General features: G+C 31.4%; 1 long non-coding RNA gene across 1 annotated transcript in view; it reads left to right on the top strand.

Moving 5' to 3' along the window:
- The first annotated feature begins 1,581 nt into the window (after nt 1-1,581).
- LOC142520732 (uncharacterized) overlaps nt 1,582-15,692 on the top strand; it is a 68,602-nt gene continuing 54,491 nt past the window's right edge. Inside the window, exon 1 of the long non-coding RNA XR_012813978.1 lies at nt 1,582-1,655. This is a non-coding gene — a long non-coding RNA (uncharacterized LOC142520732). The remainder of the gene's footprint in view (nt 1,656-15,692) is intronic.

The raw sequence follows: 15,692 nt of genomic DNA, 5'->3' as shown, positions 1-15,692 counted from the left end.
TTCCTCAGTGGAACTGGGAGCACGTAGCTATGGATTTTGTCACGCATTTGCCACGTACTTCTCGTCATTTCGATGCCATTTGGGTGATTGTCTACAGATTATCTAAATCGGCACACTTTATTCCGTATGAGAGGACATATTCGTATAAGAAAATGGCTCGTATGTATATTGAAAATGTTCTGAGACTTCATGGAGTTCCAGTTGCAATAGTCTCAGATCGTGACCCTATATTCACATCAAAGTTTTGGACTAGTTTCCAAAAAGAAATGGGTACACGACTTGCGATGAGTACTGCGTACCATCCTCAGACAGATGGTCAGACAGAGCGTATGATCCAGACACTCGAGGATCTGCTTCGTGCAGCGGTCATGGATTTTAAAGACAGTTGGCAGGAAGCTTTATCACTAGTAGAATTTTCATATAACAACAGTTTCCAGGTGACTATTGGTATGGCTCCTTTTGAAGCTTTGTACGGCAGACGGTGTCGATCACCTCTTTGTTGGGATGAATTTGGTGAGAAGCAATTGACTGGACCTGATATTGTTCAGGAAATGCATGATAAAGTCCAGTTGATTCGTCAAAGAATGAAAGCTGCTCAAGATCGGCAAGCTAGTTATGCTAACAGACGTCGTCGACCTCTAGAATTTCAAGTTGGAGATTTTGTGTTTCTGAGAATCTCTCCGTTTAGAGGTGTTGTTCGTTTTGGTATGAGAGGTAAGTTGTCACCTCGTTTCGTTGGTCCCTACGAGATTGTTGAGCGTATTGGGACTTGCGCTTATCGTTTGGATTTGCCTCAGTCTTTGTCTGGCATCCACGATGTTTTCCATGTTTCTATGTTGCGTAAGTATGAGTCCGATCCATCTCATGTGATTCAGCCTGATGAGGTTCAACTTGATCCATCTCTATCGTATACTGAGCATCCTGTTTGTATTTTGGATCGTAAAGACAAAGTTTTACGCAATAAAGTTATACCACTTGTACGTGTTCAGTGGTCGAGGCATGGGGTAGAAGAATCAACATGGGAAACAGAAGAGAAGATGAGAGCATCTTATTCATATCTGTTTGATTCATAGTAATGTATTGTAGGTTTTGTATCGTGTGTAAGATGTATGTGTATAAACAGAAATTTCGAGGACGAAATTTGTTTTAAGGGGTGGAGAAGTGTAAGGCCCTGTAATTAATTATCCGGTAATTTTGGCATAATTAGAATAATTATTGAGTTGTAAATTAAAATAATTAATTATGCCAAATAAATTCAAAAAGTGTGTTAAAAATATGTATTTTAGAATATCGGAGAATTTAACGATATAAAATATATATTGAGTTTAAATAACACACGAGAGCAAAATAATTACAGACCGGGATAAATGGGCTTGAGTTACTATTTTAGTAGCCAAATACACAAAATATAAAAATACATAAACATACACACAACTTACCAAATAAGAGAAGGAAAGATAGAAGAAAGAAGCTTTCCCCAACTCCATTCTCGTCACTTGTGTAGCGGCTGCGGGAAAATCGCGATAACTCCTCCGTCCGGCGTCCAAATCTCGATCGGTCTGAAGGGGTATCTTCCTAACATTTTAGCAAGGATTCGAGTAGATCGAAGCTGCTGTTCCGGTGCTCTGTTTCTGCGAGAATTTTTCCAGTTTTGGGTGAGAGTTTTTGGGTTGCTGCGATTTTTGTATTTTGAGTTTGTAGAAATGACACAAATAGAACTTGTAGATCTGTTTGTTAGCTTTCTGTAGCCGTTAGAATCATAAAATTTGGATAAGAAACGGATTTGATATGATTTTTCTACCAAAACGTGTCAAAATGGAATTTTGTGTTGGAGTTGTGTACAACACCTTCTGTAATTCGGGTTTATTGCATGTTTGCACTCGGATTCTGGGTTTTTGGTTATAACAAAGTTGTAGAGCTATGTGTTGTCTTCGTAATGATATAAGATTCGTTAAATTCCATCAAGAATTGAGCAAGTTATGCTTGTTTTCTGGAACGGCTCAGTTTGTGAGATTCTGTCCGCGAATTCGTAAGTAGCAGTGTGTTCTTGGAAATTCTGAGAATAATATATTGAGATTCTGAGGATGGTTTCAACTGGAAAACTTAGATAATTGAGTTATCTTTCATTTCCAATTGGCGGATATTGATTTGAGTTAATATTGAGCGAGATATGAATTTTATGCTGTTTTGTACCAAATCGGACATTGGTGTGGAATGTAGTTTTCATGATCGGCTTATTGTGGTTTTGTTTAGGCCGCGAGTCTTGAAGAGAAGTTGATATTGGAGTTTCAAGTTGGTATAGGTATGTTACAGCTCGGTAACATACGACGGTAAAACATAAATTATGTTTAATTGCCATTCTGTGTTACATTGATCGGGTGTATGACTTGTTGGCTGTTGGAAATTGTTAAATGCCTTTGTTGTGATCTATATTTATTATTGTGACATATTATTGGCATTTAGCATCGGGCATATTGTTATGACATTCATGTTGAGCCCTATCGTTCTTGTTAACCCATTGTTGATATCCATTGTTATCTGGCACTGTTGTTTATCTCGGGATCATTGTGTGGCTGATAGGCCTATACACATGAGACCGTAGATGTGATTGAAAAATCCCGTGGTTAGTGCAACCTTTTGAGGTGAGCGCTGGGATTGTGTCATCTAGTTCGTTTTTTTGTGCCATCCTGTTATATCGTATAAGCTGTATGGGGGCCGAGTCAGGGGTGTTATTCAGCACAGCTTGGCAAACCTCGCATACTTGGCAGGGCGGTTTAGCTGCATGACGATGTAGCTCCCCTGTGTTGTTGCTCGATCATTATTCCAGTTGTTATCGTACCGTTTGTTGGCTCCTGTTATCCCGATTATTCGTTGAGCCTTTCAGGCATTGCATATCACATTTTATTATATGATTATGCATGATTTCTGTTATTGTTGTTATTGTTGGACTGTTTCATACCAGAATCATAACCTTAGTTGTTTACTGGGGGGGCTGCTGTGGTTGCTATTGGGCACCATGGTAGATCTCCCGAGTCGTTTTGCAGCATCAGGCCGAGGTTCCGCCATTGGAGCTCGGAATTGAGGTTGGATTGCTTGGTTCTGTTTAGTGGAGTCTCCCAGTTGGTCTATATGAATGTCTTGAGTTTGTTCAGTCTTGTATTGTAGTTTATTTGCTGGGGAGATGCCCCGTGTATCTGTATTGATATTTGGTTGTTCTGGTTATGTTCTGAGGCGACTCTGTGATTTTAATGATCTGGCGAGTATTTGGTAAGTTTTAAATTCTGTTTAGTCCTGGCCAGTGCGGCTATAGGTTATTGACTTTGGTTTTGTTTTAATGACTCTAGTTGAAGTATATTTTGATATAAAATGCTGCTTGAGTTTTCGGGATGTCCTACTTACGGAGAGGTCATGCCGAAATTTTTCTAGGCCCTGAGGTCCGTTTTAAAGTATTTTAAACCTTTTTCCGCTGCAGTTTTAAATCAAACCATTATTGTTTGATCATTAATTGTCGTTAGAGTAAATGGGCCTCACATACGTCACCCCTTCTACCACCTCGGGTTGGATTCACTAGAAGACTTTGATCGATACAAATACTTGTACAAACCCACCCAGCTAGGACTTACCCACTGTGTGGGGCCCCGGGTCCGATATCTAACACTAATAATTATAATTGTAACAAACCAAATGATTGAGAAAAATACATAATTTGTGGTTCACAAATCCACATAAACATTGTCAAAATAATTTTAAGGTCACAAATGTTTGAATTATAAATTTTAATATGCCAAAATAAAGTAGTGAACCAAAGTGATCCCAACATCATAAAATAGCTCCAAAGACCCGAGAATCCCACTCTAACTCGTTTCTCCTCGCCTGGAGCTGGACTCTGGCATCCCAAGCCTCGCCTCACCTACCGTCAAGCACATGAAAACAAGAGGTAGCCGACGTGCCGGTGAGTATAAACCCAGTATGATACAATCAATTACATATGAGAATTTAATTTTCAAAATAGTTCATATAAATTCATAAAGATGCAATATAATACAATGCATGATCAGAAGCTGTGGGCTATCAATAAATCTCAAGATCAAGTGAATCATCTGGTCATAGGGTACCCAAGGGAATAGAATCACCCAACAACATCCACCGACTCATCCGCTCGGGGTGGGGTGCTGTGTTCTACAATCCCAGGACTATGCTGCACCTATAGATAGTGTTCAGGCCATAGCAGCGACCTCCGCATACACTATGCCAACTCAACTATAGCCTCATACGTCCAACAAATCAATAAATCAAGGCAACCTCCGTCATATCAAATCGGAATCGAAAAGTGGCTCAATATGCAATGCAATGATGCATTTCAATCTCATCAAGTCAATATCATAAGCTCATCTCAAGATAACAATCATCATCAAATCATAAGTAATTCATTGAACCATAGAATTTTCAGTTTAAAATAAAAATGATACTTTTACCTCGTATGTTACCGACCGTAACATACTTTTCAAATATTACCAAATGAAGATCGAAATGTGTAGTTGAGAAGTCTTGAACCTCTTAATTCTACTATAACTCAAGAACTCGTATCATTTATCAAAACAGAGCAGTTTCTGTACAAAATTCATAATTAATACAATGCTGCTTCAAATCAAGATCTGCAAATTGGATATGCAAGAAAATCAAATCCCAACAATTTTTCTTCACAAACTTTTGTCAAATAAAGTCATTAACTTAGTCGTTCATAATCTGAAACATACAACATAATTTTCGAAATCCTGCATTAGTACATATCTGGCATAGTTTAGTATTTGGAGCATAACTCCCTCAATACTCAATGAAATCAAGCCCATTTTATATCATTTCGAAGACAAGACAATTTTCTATAACTTTCATTGGAACATCAAATCCAGATTCCCAACCAATAAATCCCAGAATTCGAATAAACAGAAGGCATGTACACAAACTCGGGATTATAGACCAGGTATAGTAAATATAGCATATCTCTTTCATTGCTTCATGGAACTGAGTGATACTTGAACCAAATCGAAGATAACTTGATGCTCTACAAGTTTGATGAAGGCCATAACATAAAAATCCAAATAGAACCATCCCATATACCCGAAATACAGTAGGCATAAAAACTGATCTTGCACAGAAACAAGAAACCATGCTCATATCAATTTTAAATTCAAACCAACTCAAATACAACATTTTCAACATCTTAATATCTCAAATATCAACTCAAATATCAATTCTAAACTTCAACCCATTTCCAAACTTGAATAAAAATGAGAAATACTTACATCCTCGTGAAGCCCGTGATGAGAGGATCACAACTCTAACTTCATTTCATAATTTTCTTGAACAAATCTCCCATAGATTGAAGAAATAAATTTATAAAATGGAAGGAAAGAGGGTTTCGGTGGAGAAGAAGGAGGAGAAATGATTGAAGGAGGTGAAGGTGAGCTTATAATGTCAATTTTCGCGTCTGTAGCGCCACAGCGCTACTTTTCAGCGCCTCAACGCCAAATTTACGCAACTCTAGCGTCTAGATGCTACTATTATAGCGCCGCAGCGCTTGAATAGTGCTGATGAACAGTAACTTTTTTTTTCAAAAAAATATTTTTTTTTTAATTCGGGCATTACACATTGCCTAACTGAACTCCTAGACTAGACTGAAGACAGCACCTTTCGGTCAACACTTCTTTAATTTCTCTGTGAGAAAGACTACATACACATGTTTAACGTCTTTGTGCAAGATTTTTTTTGAGTGGTGGCGCGTGTGTGTGTGTGTGTGAGAACTGATCTTTGAAAGCTACCCGAAAGTGTTCTCACACACTGATGGAAATATGCTTCTAATCTAAAGCTGATAACATGTTTAAGTGTTCCCTCGACTGGGCTGAATGATTCTCTCTTAAGCTGATGTGACTTCTAAGCGTGCCCTTTTCTTTTCTCTCTTGTATTGTATTTCTCTTTATTGATCTTCACCCTCTATTTATAGGCGCGAAGTTTGATCGTACAGTGAGACTCAGTTATTGTATCCGTTGCATTTTGAATCTGTTCCTAGATATTTGTCTTGTTCTTTCTGGAATACTTTTGTCTTTAAGCTCTGATGCAACGTCCATTATTGTCCTTTGACTGGACAAAAGTTTTTGTACCTTTGCGCACGGCTGGATTCCACTTAGTTCGGCTTGTCTTGATCTGCAACTGATTGCTCCAAACTTATGTTCTGAACTAGTCAGTTGAACTGGTCTTCAGTTAGGGTGATGAAATCAGTTGACTCGTCAGTTGAACTGATTTCATTCTTGTTCAGTTGAACTGATCTTCAGTTGGGCTCTTCATCAGTTGAACACTCCTTCAGCTGGTCGGGCTTCTGAGGTTCTGCTGCTGAACCACCTATCAACTGAACAATTAGTTGAACTCATTTACGACACATCAGTTGAACTGGTCTAGTTTGGTTGATCAGTTGATGCTTTCAGTTGGCATCTTCGACAGTTTCAATTTTGGATCGTAACTGATTATTTTCAGTTTCAGTTATCTGCGCACTAAGGTAGATTATTAAAAACAGGCAAACAAGTTTTGTTCACATCAAAATTAAGATTGTGAACATTAAATGTTCCAACAGGAATATCATCATCTGGGTCTTGTGCTTCTTGCATAAACATGAGATGAATAAATTAATTCTCACTTGATTCGTAAGCCATTGATTTGTTCGATTTGGAGTCAGAACATCCAATGTTCTTATAAATATCTTTCTTCATTTCTTCAATGTATACTTCAATCATTTTTTCTTTTGAATAAATCTAAGAATTTTTCTGAGTCAGAATATTGAATGGACTCATAGAATCTTTTTCTTGTTCTTGTTTATTATTAAAATCTTTTTGGTATAAAGAAATTTTTTTCCTCCATCTGTTGAAGAGTTTCATAGCCATAAGGCTTGCCAGTATCTTGATCATCTCTTAATAATTTGTCCCAAAATTTTGTGGAACTGACTCTCCATAGACAAGGAATGCCTTCATCAATGTAACCGAATTCTGGTTGCCATCTCCAGATCCATGGAATTCCAAATTCCATAAAAAAATAGACATAAAGTCTTTCAATCAATCCTATGTTCAGAAAAGGATTTTTTAATACTTGGAAAAACATTTAACCAAATATTCATTGGCTTTATAAAAGCTTCTGGTAAATTTTTTTAAGATGGACCAAATATTTTTCACCATATAAAAAACCAATTTGGAATTGGATAATGAAAAACATTTTCACAACTTTTTAAAAACAATGTATGTTTTCTTTTCTCATTTTCATAAAATAGTGTTTTATTAAAACTCTCAACATAATCCCAAAAATTGAATTTATAACTCATTTGATGGCTTTGAGAATAAAATTCTTTTTCAAATAGTGGAGATATACCCCATTATTCGATAGATATAATCTTTTTTATAATTAACTTTGAGAAGTTATAACTTTCTTTCTGCTGAGTATTACTATAAAAGTGAGTTATTTCAACATTTTTTGTGGATAATAGAATATTTTCATAAAATCCTCTTTGTTTGTAAGAACCATATACATATGATGTATTGGTTAAATATCTCTCCATGATAGTACATGGAGTTTTTTCCAGTTGGATATCTTTCTCTTCTATGAGAAGAATTAATTCACGATATTTTGTCTCTGTATAAAGAGCCGAATCACCTTCATCATCTTTAATGATGTTAGCATATGATGCTTGAGACTGAGAATCTGTATTATTTCTATGTTTCTGTTTCAAGTATTCTTGAAATTCATTGTATAATTCATTTTGCTCAGTATTACTGGCTGATGAAATAGAAATGTTCTGGGCTATTAACCTTTGTTTACCATGCTGTGCAATAATGTTAGGGGGTTTTCCCTTACCACCTCTTCCTCTATAAGAGGAATCTTCTCTACCTCGAGAGTTTATATCTGTAAAAAGATTATTAAGATAAATATTCACGAGTTAAAAAATCTGGTAGGTGATTATCTTCACTTTTTTTATAAATGATATCAAAATCAAAAGGAGCTAAATGAGCCTGCCATTTTTCAAACATTTTGGTTAGAAACATCATGTTTATAATCTTTGTTAAACATAAATTTTGCAGATTTGCAATTAGTTTTTATAATAAACTTTTGATTATCTCTAGAGGGGATTGGATAGAAGAAGTAGCAATAGAAACAATATTATTTTCTTCTTTTGTTTGTATATGAATATCTGGTTTAATTTGATTAATTGCTAAAATTATTTTATTAATTCGATCCTTAAGAGAAAATATTTCCTCTCCTATTATTGTAAGATATAAATTTGTATAATTCTGTTTTCAATTATTTGATTAATATGTTTAACAGTTATTTGTAACATTTCATTATCAAATAATTTGGAAAAAACAGTAAAATTTAAAATTTTATTATTTTTTCTATAATAAAATACTGTTGAAGAGGATAAATAGATTTTTGAATCTGTACCGAAGGAAGTTTATAATTTCTTTCAAAAATAGAACTATAATCTATAATAAATGTTTTAAAAAACCAAGAAACAAAATGTATTAATTTATTTTTGTTTTCACAATTTTTATAAAATTCTGTAACAATATAATCAAGTTCTTCTTCAAATAAACTTTTAAAATATCATTCTCGGAAAGATTCCCATTTGGGTTGGTAAAATTCTTCATTGATCTTTGCTCTAGCAAGAGATCCTTTAGTAAAATCAATTTTTGTTTTACTATTCATTAAATATTAAAATTCATTTCTGAAACTGTATCAGTTTCTCTAACTTTTTAAAAGTTACTTTGATGAACTATATTATTTTGATTAAAGATTAACTCTTCTACTGTATCTTTTACAGAATCTATTTCTTCTCTTATTTGAGAAGTAGAAGCGCTAGAAGTTTGAAGAATATCCACCATATAATCTAAAGGTGAAATAAACGAATGACTAGATCTTGATCCAGCATAAACAGAAGAGGGTAATAATCTTCTTTGTTCATTATTAAATTGTATTTGAACAGATTCTTCATTAATTTATATAACTTGTTGTAAATCCTTATTTATTATAGAATTTCTAGGAACAACTTGTTCAATTATCCAATTTTTTGAAAATTAAATTTCTTCCCATTTTATAGATCTACGGGTTGTAATATTAGATCTATTAAAATTAGTTTCTATAAGAATAATTTCATTTAATTTTTTATCTATTCTTTTACACATAGGATTTAGTTTAAATAATGGTTTAAAATAAATACGATAACAAATATATTTAACTTATGTTCCATGAGTATAATTATAACCATGTATTTTAACATTTAATATTAAATAATCTAATATATTTATGTCAAACAGTGATAAAGATAAATTAGGATAAACATCAAAATATACTGGACCATATGCCAGACTAGATTGAATTATTCCCTTAAGGGATTGTTTCCAATTCAAATTTCTACAATCTCTTAAAGCTGCTATAAAGCTTTCTGGTAAACCTTCTAAAGTTAAATGTCTGAAGGCAATTTGAATTAAACATATATGAATAAATCTATAATTTTTCGTATAAGGTAAAATATCTTTGTTGTTTAACAATCTAATAATCATTTCTTCATTATGAAGAGGTACTGATGATTATGTAGTTTTAACTACTCGTTTGAAACCAATTTTTTTAAAAGTTCCTAATTTATATATCATTTTAGATTCTATCTTAGGAATAGTCCATTTATTCAATAAATCCAAATTTTCAGGTAAGTCATATTCTTCGTTTAAACTGTTTTGAACAGTTCTTTCATTCCAAAAATATTCATTGAATAAAAGTGCTAAATTATTAACCAGACTATTTCCATGGCTTTTATACCATCTGAGACTTGGAATCAAATTGAATCTAATACGTGGCGTTGTTTTACCAAAATGTTCCTTAGTGGCTTTTGCACACATGAAGGTTATTGATTTCCTACCAAGGCTCGTCCTTGTCAGATGAATTCTAAATATTTAGAATTATGTAAAAATGAAATTCATTCTTTACTATATAAAGGTTTGATAAAGCCTTCTCAATCTCCTTGGTCTTGTACTGCCTTTTATGTTAATAAACATTCTGAGCAGGAAAGATGAGTTCCTAGATTAGTAATAAATTATAAACCTCTTAATAAGGTTTTATTATGGATTAAGCATCCTATTCCTAATAAAAAGATTTATTAGATAGACTTGTAAATGCTATTATATTTTCAAATTTTGATTTAAAATCAGGATTTTGGCAGATTCAAATAAAAGAATCTGATAGATATAAAACTGTTTTTAATGTTCCAATAGAACATTATGAATGGAGTGTAATGCCATTTGGATTAAAAAAATGCCCCTTCAGAATTTCAACAAATTATGAATGATATTTTTTACAATTACAGCAATTTTATAATTGTTTATATTGATGATATTTTAATCTTTTCAAATGATATTGAAACACATTTTAAACATTTAGATATGTTTAAAAATATTGTCATTCAAAATGGACTTGTAATTTCAAAATCTAAAATGATTTTATTTCAAACAAATATTAGATTTCTTGGTCATATGATTGAAAAATGAAAAATAATTCCTATACAAAGAAATATAGAATTTGGTTCAAAGTTTCCTGATATTTTAACTGATAAAACTCAGTTACAGAGATTTTTAGGAAGTTTAAATTATATTTCCCCTTATATTAAAGATTTTACTAAGGATTCTGCTATTTTATATGATAGATTAAAGAAAAATAATTTACCTTGGTCTGAAACACATATAGAAGCTGTTATAAATATTAAAAAAAAGGTTAAAAATCTCCCTTGTCTTATGCTTGCTAATCTCCAATGGGATAAAATTGTTAAAACAGATACTTCAGATATAGGTTTTGGTGGATTCTTAAAACAGAAAGATCATCAAACAAAACAAGAATATCTTATTCGATTTTATTCTTGAAAATGGAATAATGCCCACAAAGGAAGTTATAACTTCTCAAAGTTTATTATTAAAAAGATTATATATATTGAAGAATGGGGTATATCTCCATTAGTTGAAAAAGAGTTTTATTCTCAAAGCCATCAAATGAGTTTTAAATTCAAATTTTGGGATTATGTTGAGAGTTTTAATAAAACTCTATTTTATGAAAATGAGAAAAGAAAACACACATGGTTTTTAAAAATCTTTGAAAAAGTTTTCCAATATCCAATTCCAAATTGGTTTTTTATATGGTGAAAAATATTTGGTCCATCATCAAAAAATTTACCTGAAGCTTTTATTAAGCAATGAATACTTGGTTAAATGTTTCTCCAAGTATTAAAAAATTATTTTTTGAATATTGAATGGATGGAAAGACTTTATGTCTATTTTTTATGGAATTTAGAATTCCATGGATTTGGAGATGGCAACCAGAATTCACTTTCACTGATGAAGGCATTTCTTGTCTATGGAGAGTCAGTTCCACAAAATTTTGGGACAAATTATTAAGAGATGATCCAGATACTGGCAAACCTTATGGCTATGAAACTCTTCAACAGATGGAGGATAAAATTTCTTTATACTAGAAAGATTTTAATAATAAACAAAAACAAGAGAAAAATTCAATGAGTTCATTTAAGATTCTGACTCAGAAATATTCTGAGATTTATTCAAAAGAAAAAATGATTGAAGTATATATTGAAGAAATGAAGAAGGATCTTTATAAGAACATTGGATGTTCTGACTCCAAATCGGACAAATCAATGGCTTCAGAATCAAGTGAGAATCAATTTATTCATCTCATGCAAATTCAAGATGCACAAGACCCAGAGGATGATATTCCTAATTTTTCTCAGATTAGTGATATTTTTGAAAATTTAAAAAATTCCATAAAAGATAATATTAAAGATGATTAGGATATCCATCTTTAATAAAGTTGATGAGATATCACAAGTTGGTGGAATATCGTTGTAGAACTTTTGACATTGGTAACCATGTTATTATTTGATTTTATAATGCATTATATTGTTTATATTTTTAGTTGGAATCCGGGGTTTCATGTTCGGCTCTTCCCTCTATTAATAGGTTGTAGTTTGTTCTTTGTAGACACGGTCGAGTTTGCTCCCCTCTATTCTCTCTGTGTAAACAACCCTTCTGAATAAATAAAAGCTTCAAATTCTCTGATTACAACTTTGTACGTTTATATTATTGTTTTTATTAACTATTTTAAATTTTTATTTCATAAATTAGCCTGAATGACAGGCTAAATTATTCGTGTTAAATTATTATCTTACTATGACATGATGTATATTTATTTGTAACTTGGAATTAAATAGAGATAATAAAAAATTTATTTAAATTTTTGGAATTTAATGTAATATAAGAGTCTTTGAGTAGAACATAAGGTACAAAGATGAACCAGGAAATGGTAAACACAAGGTACAAGCTTCGAGTTTAACCAAGAAATTATAAATTCATGTTGTAGCCCTTCAGCTTGCTTAGCCGAGAAATAATGGCGTTTAAGATGTTATGGGTGATTTTTTATGAATTTATGTTTCTGAGGTGGACATAGGTAAAATCCTCTGTTGTTTAATTTCTTTGGTATATCTTTAATAAATCCTTTTATGTTTTGTAAAAAGTTTCAAATAAGAATCTTATATTCATTATTATTCTGGAATTTAAATGTCTCGAGTATAGAGGGGAGCAAACTCGACCGTGCCTAAAAAGAACAAACTACAACCTATTAATAGAGGGAAGAGCCGGACATGAGACTCCGGATTCCAACTAAAAATATAAACAGTATAATGCTTTATAAAAGCAAATAGTAACATGGTTACCAAAGTCAAAAGTTCTACAGTGATATTTCACCAACTTGTGATATCCCATCAATTTTATTAAAGATGAATATCCTAATCATCTTTAATATTATCTTTTCTGGAATTTTTTAAATTTTCAAAAATATCACTAATCTGAGAAAAATTAGGAATATCATCCTCTGGGTCTTGTGCATCTTGCATTTGCATGAGAAGAATAAATTTATTCTCACTTGATTCGGAAGCCATTGATTTGTCCGATTTGGAGTCAGAACGTCCAATGTTCTTATAAAGATCCTTCTTCATTTCTTCAATGTATACTTCAATCATTTTTTCTTTTGAATAAATCTCAGAATTTTTCTGAGTCAGAATCTTGAATGGACTCATAGAATCTTTCTCTTGTTCTTGTTTATTATTAAAATCTTTCTGGTATAAAGAAATTTTCTCCTCCATCTGTTGAAGAGTTTCATAGCCATAAGGCTTGCCAGTATCTGGATCATCTCTTAATAATTTGTCCCAAAATTTTGTGCAACTGACACTCCATAGACAAGGAATGCCTTCATCAGTGTAACAGAATTCTGGTTGCCATCTCTAGATCCATGGAATTCCAAATTCCATAAAAAATAGACATAAAGTCTTTCCATCAATCCAATGTTCAGAAAAAGATTTTTTAATACTTGGAGAAACATTTAACCAAGTATTCATTGGCTTTATAAAAGCTTCAGGTAAAATTTTTGATGATGGACCAAATATTTTCCTCCATATAAAAAACCAATTTGGAATTGGATAATGAAAAATATTTTCACAGATTTTTAAAAACCATGTATGTTTTCTTTTCTCATTTTCTTAAAAAAGAGTTTTATTAAAACTCTCAACATAATCCCAAAAATTGAATTTAAAACCCATTTGATGGCTTTGAGAATAAAACTCTTTTTCAACTAATGGAGATATATCCCATTCTTCAATAGATATAATCTTTTTAACAATAAACTTTGTGAAGTTATAACTTTGTTTTTGCTGAGTATTACTATAAAAGTGAGTTATTTCAACAATTTTTGTGGATAATAAAAAATTTTCATAAAATCCTCTTTGTTTGTAAGAACCATATATATATATGATGTATTGGTTAAATATCTCTCCATGATAGTCCGTGGAGTTTTTTCCCCTACCACCTCTTCCTCTACCTCGAGAGTTCATATCTGTAAAAAGATTATTAAGATAAATATTCACGAGTTAAAAAATCTGGTAGATGATTATCTTCACTTTTTTTATAAATTATATCAAAATCAAAAGGAGCTAAATGAGCCTGCCATCTTGCAAACATTTGCTTAGAAACATCATGTTTAAAATCTTTGTTAAACATAAATTTTGCAGATTTGAAATCAGTTTTTATAATAAACTTTTGATTATATAAATTATCTTGAAATTTTAAAATACATCTCACAATAGCCAAAATTTTTTTTGCTACAGTAGAGTAATTTTTCTGGGCATTATTCCATTTTCCAGAATAAAATCGAATAAGATATTCTTGTTTTGTTTGAGGATCTTTCTGTTTTAAGATTCTACCAAAACCTATATCTCAAGCATCTGTTTCAACAACTTTATCCCATTGGTGATTAACAAGCATAAGATAAAGGAGATTTTTAACTTTTTCTCTAATATTTTTAACATGTTCTGTATGTTTTTCAGACCAAGATAAATGATTTTTCTTTAATATATCATATAAGATAGCAGAATCCTTAGTAAGATCTTTAATATAAGGGGAAATATAATTTAAAATTCCTAAAAATCTCTGTAACTGAGTTTTATCAGTTATAATATCATGAAATTTTGAACCAAATTCTATACTTCTTTGTATAGGAATTATTTTTTCTTTTTCAATCAAATGACCAAGAAATCTAATATTGGTTTGAAATAAAATCAGTTTAGATTTTGATATGACAAAACCATTTTGAATAACAATATTTTTAAACATATCTAAATGTTTAAAATGTGTTTCAATATCATTTGAAAAGACTAAAATATCATCAATATAAACAATTATAAAATTGTTGTAATTGTAAAAAATATCATTCATAATTTGTTGAAATTCTGAAGGGGCATTTTTAAGCCAAATGGCATTACTGTTCATTCATAATGTCCTATTGGAACATTAAAAGCAGTTTTATATCTATCAGAATTCATTCACGATATTTTTTCTCTGTATAAAGAAAATATATATTTATAACGTTCTTTTGTTATTAATTGAATATAAATTGAAATTTTTTACTTATGATAATATTTTTTTGTTTCTGACTTGAATATTATTAATATAAAATTCGAAATTAATCACGATATTTTGTTTCTGTATAAAGAAAATACATATTTATAACTTTCTTTTGTTATTAATTGAATATATATTGAAATTTTTTACTTATGATAATATTTTTTTGTTTCTGACTTGAATATTATTAATATAAAATTCGAAATTAATCACGATATTTTGTTTCTGTATAAAGAAAATACATATTTATAACTTTCTTTTGTTATTAATTGAATATATATTGAAATTTTTTACTTATGATAATATTTTTTTGTTTCTGACTTGAATATTATTAATATAAAGTTCGAAATTAACTTTAATAATTTATTAATTTTTAAACTTTTTTTATTGTGTATTGAAAATATTTAAAAACTATTCAATTTTTTGCAGGTCCAACCTAGATTGCACCAGAGGGTTTTGTTGCAAGATATATCGAATGGTTTAGTACAGAAACATTTTGACCAAGAAAACCAACGAAAAGTATAGTGAAGAAAAACAGTAGAGAAAGGCTTAAAATAAAGCAAAGTGAGGCCTGTATGAAATACAGTGTCCTTTAAACAGATTTGTCCCCTCTGGTATGTGCTTCGAGGATGTACTTGGATGTCTGTTTCCTAA

This window comes from Primulina tabacum, chromosome 12, assembly GCF_025594145.1.
Source record: "Primulina tabacum isolate GXHZ01 chromosome 12, ASM2559414v2, whole genome shotgun sequence".
In the NCBI taxonomy this organism is placed as follows: Eukaryota; Viridiplantae; Streptophyta; class Magnoliopsida; order Lamiales; family Gesneriaceae; genus Primulina; species Primulina tabacum.
Note: the sequence above shows the minus strand (reverse complement) of the source record. Positions and strands in the feature narration are given on the sequence as shown.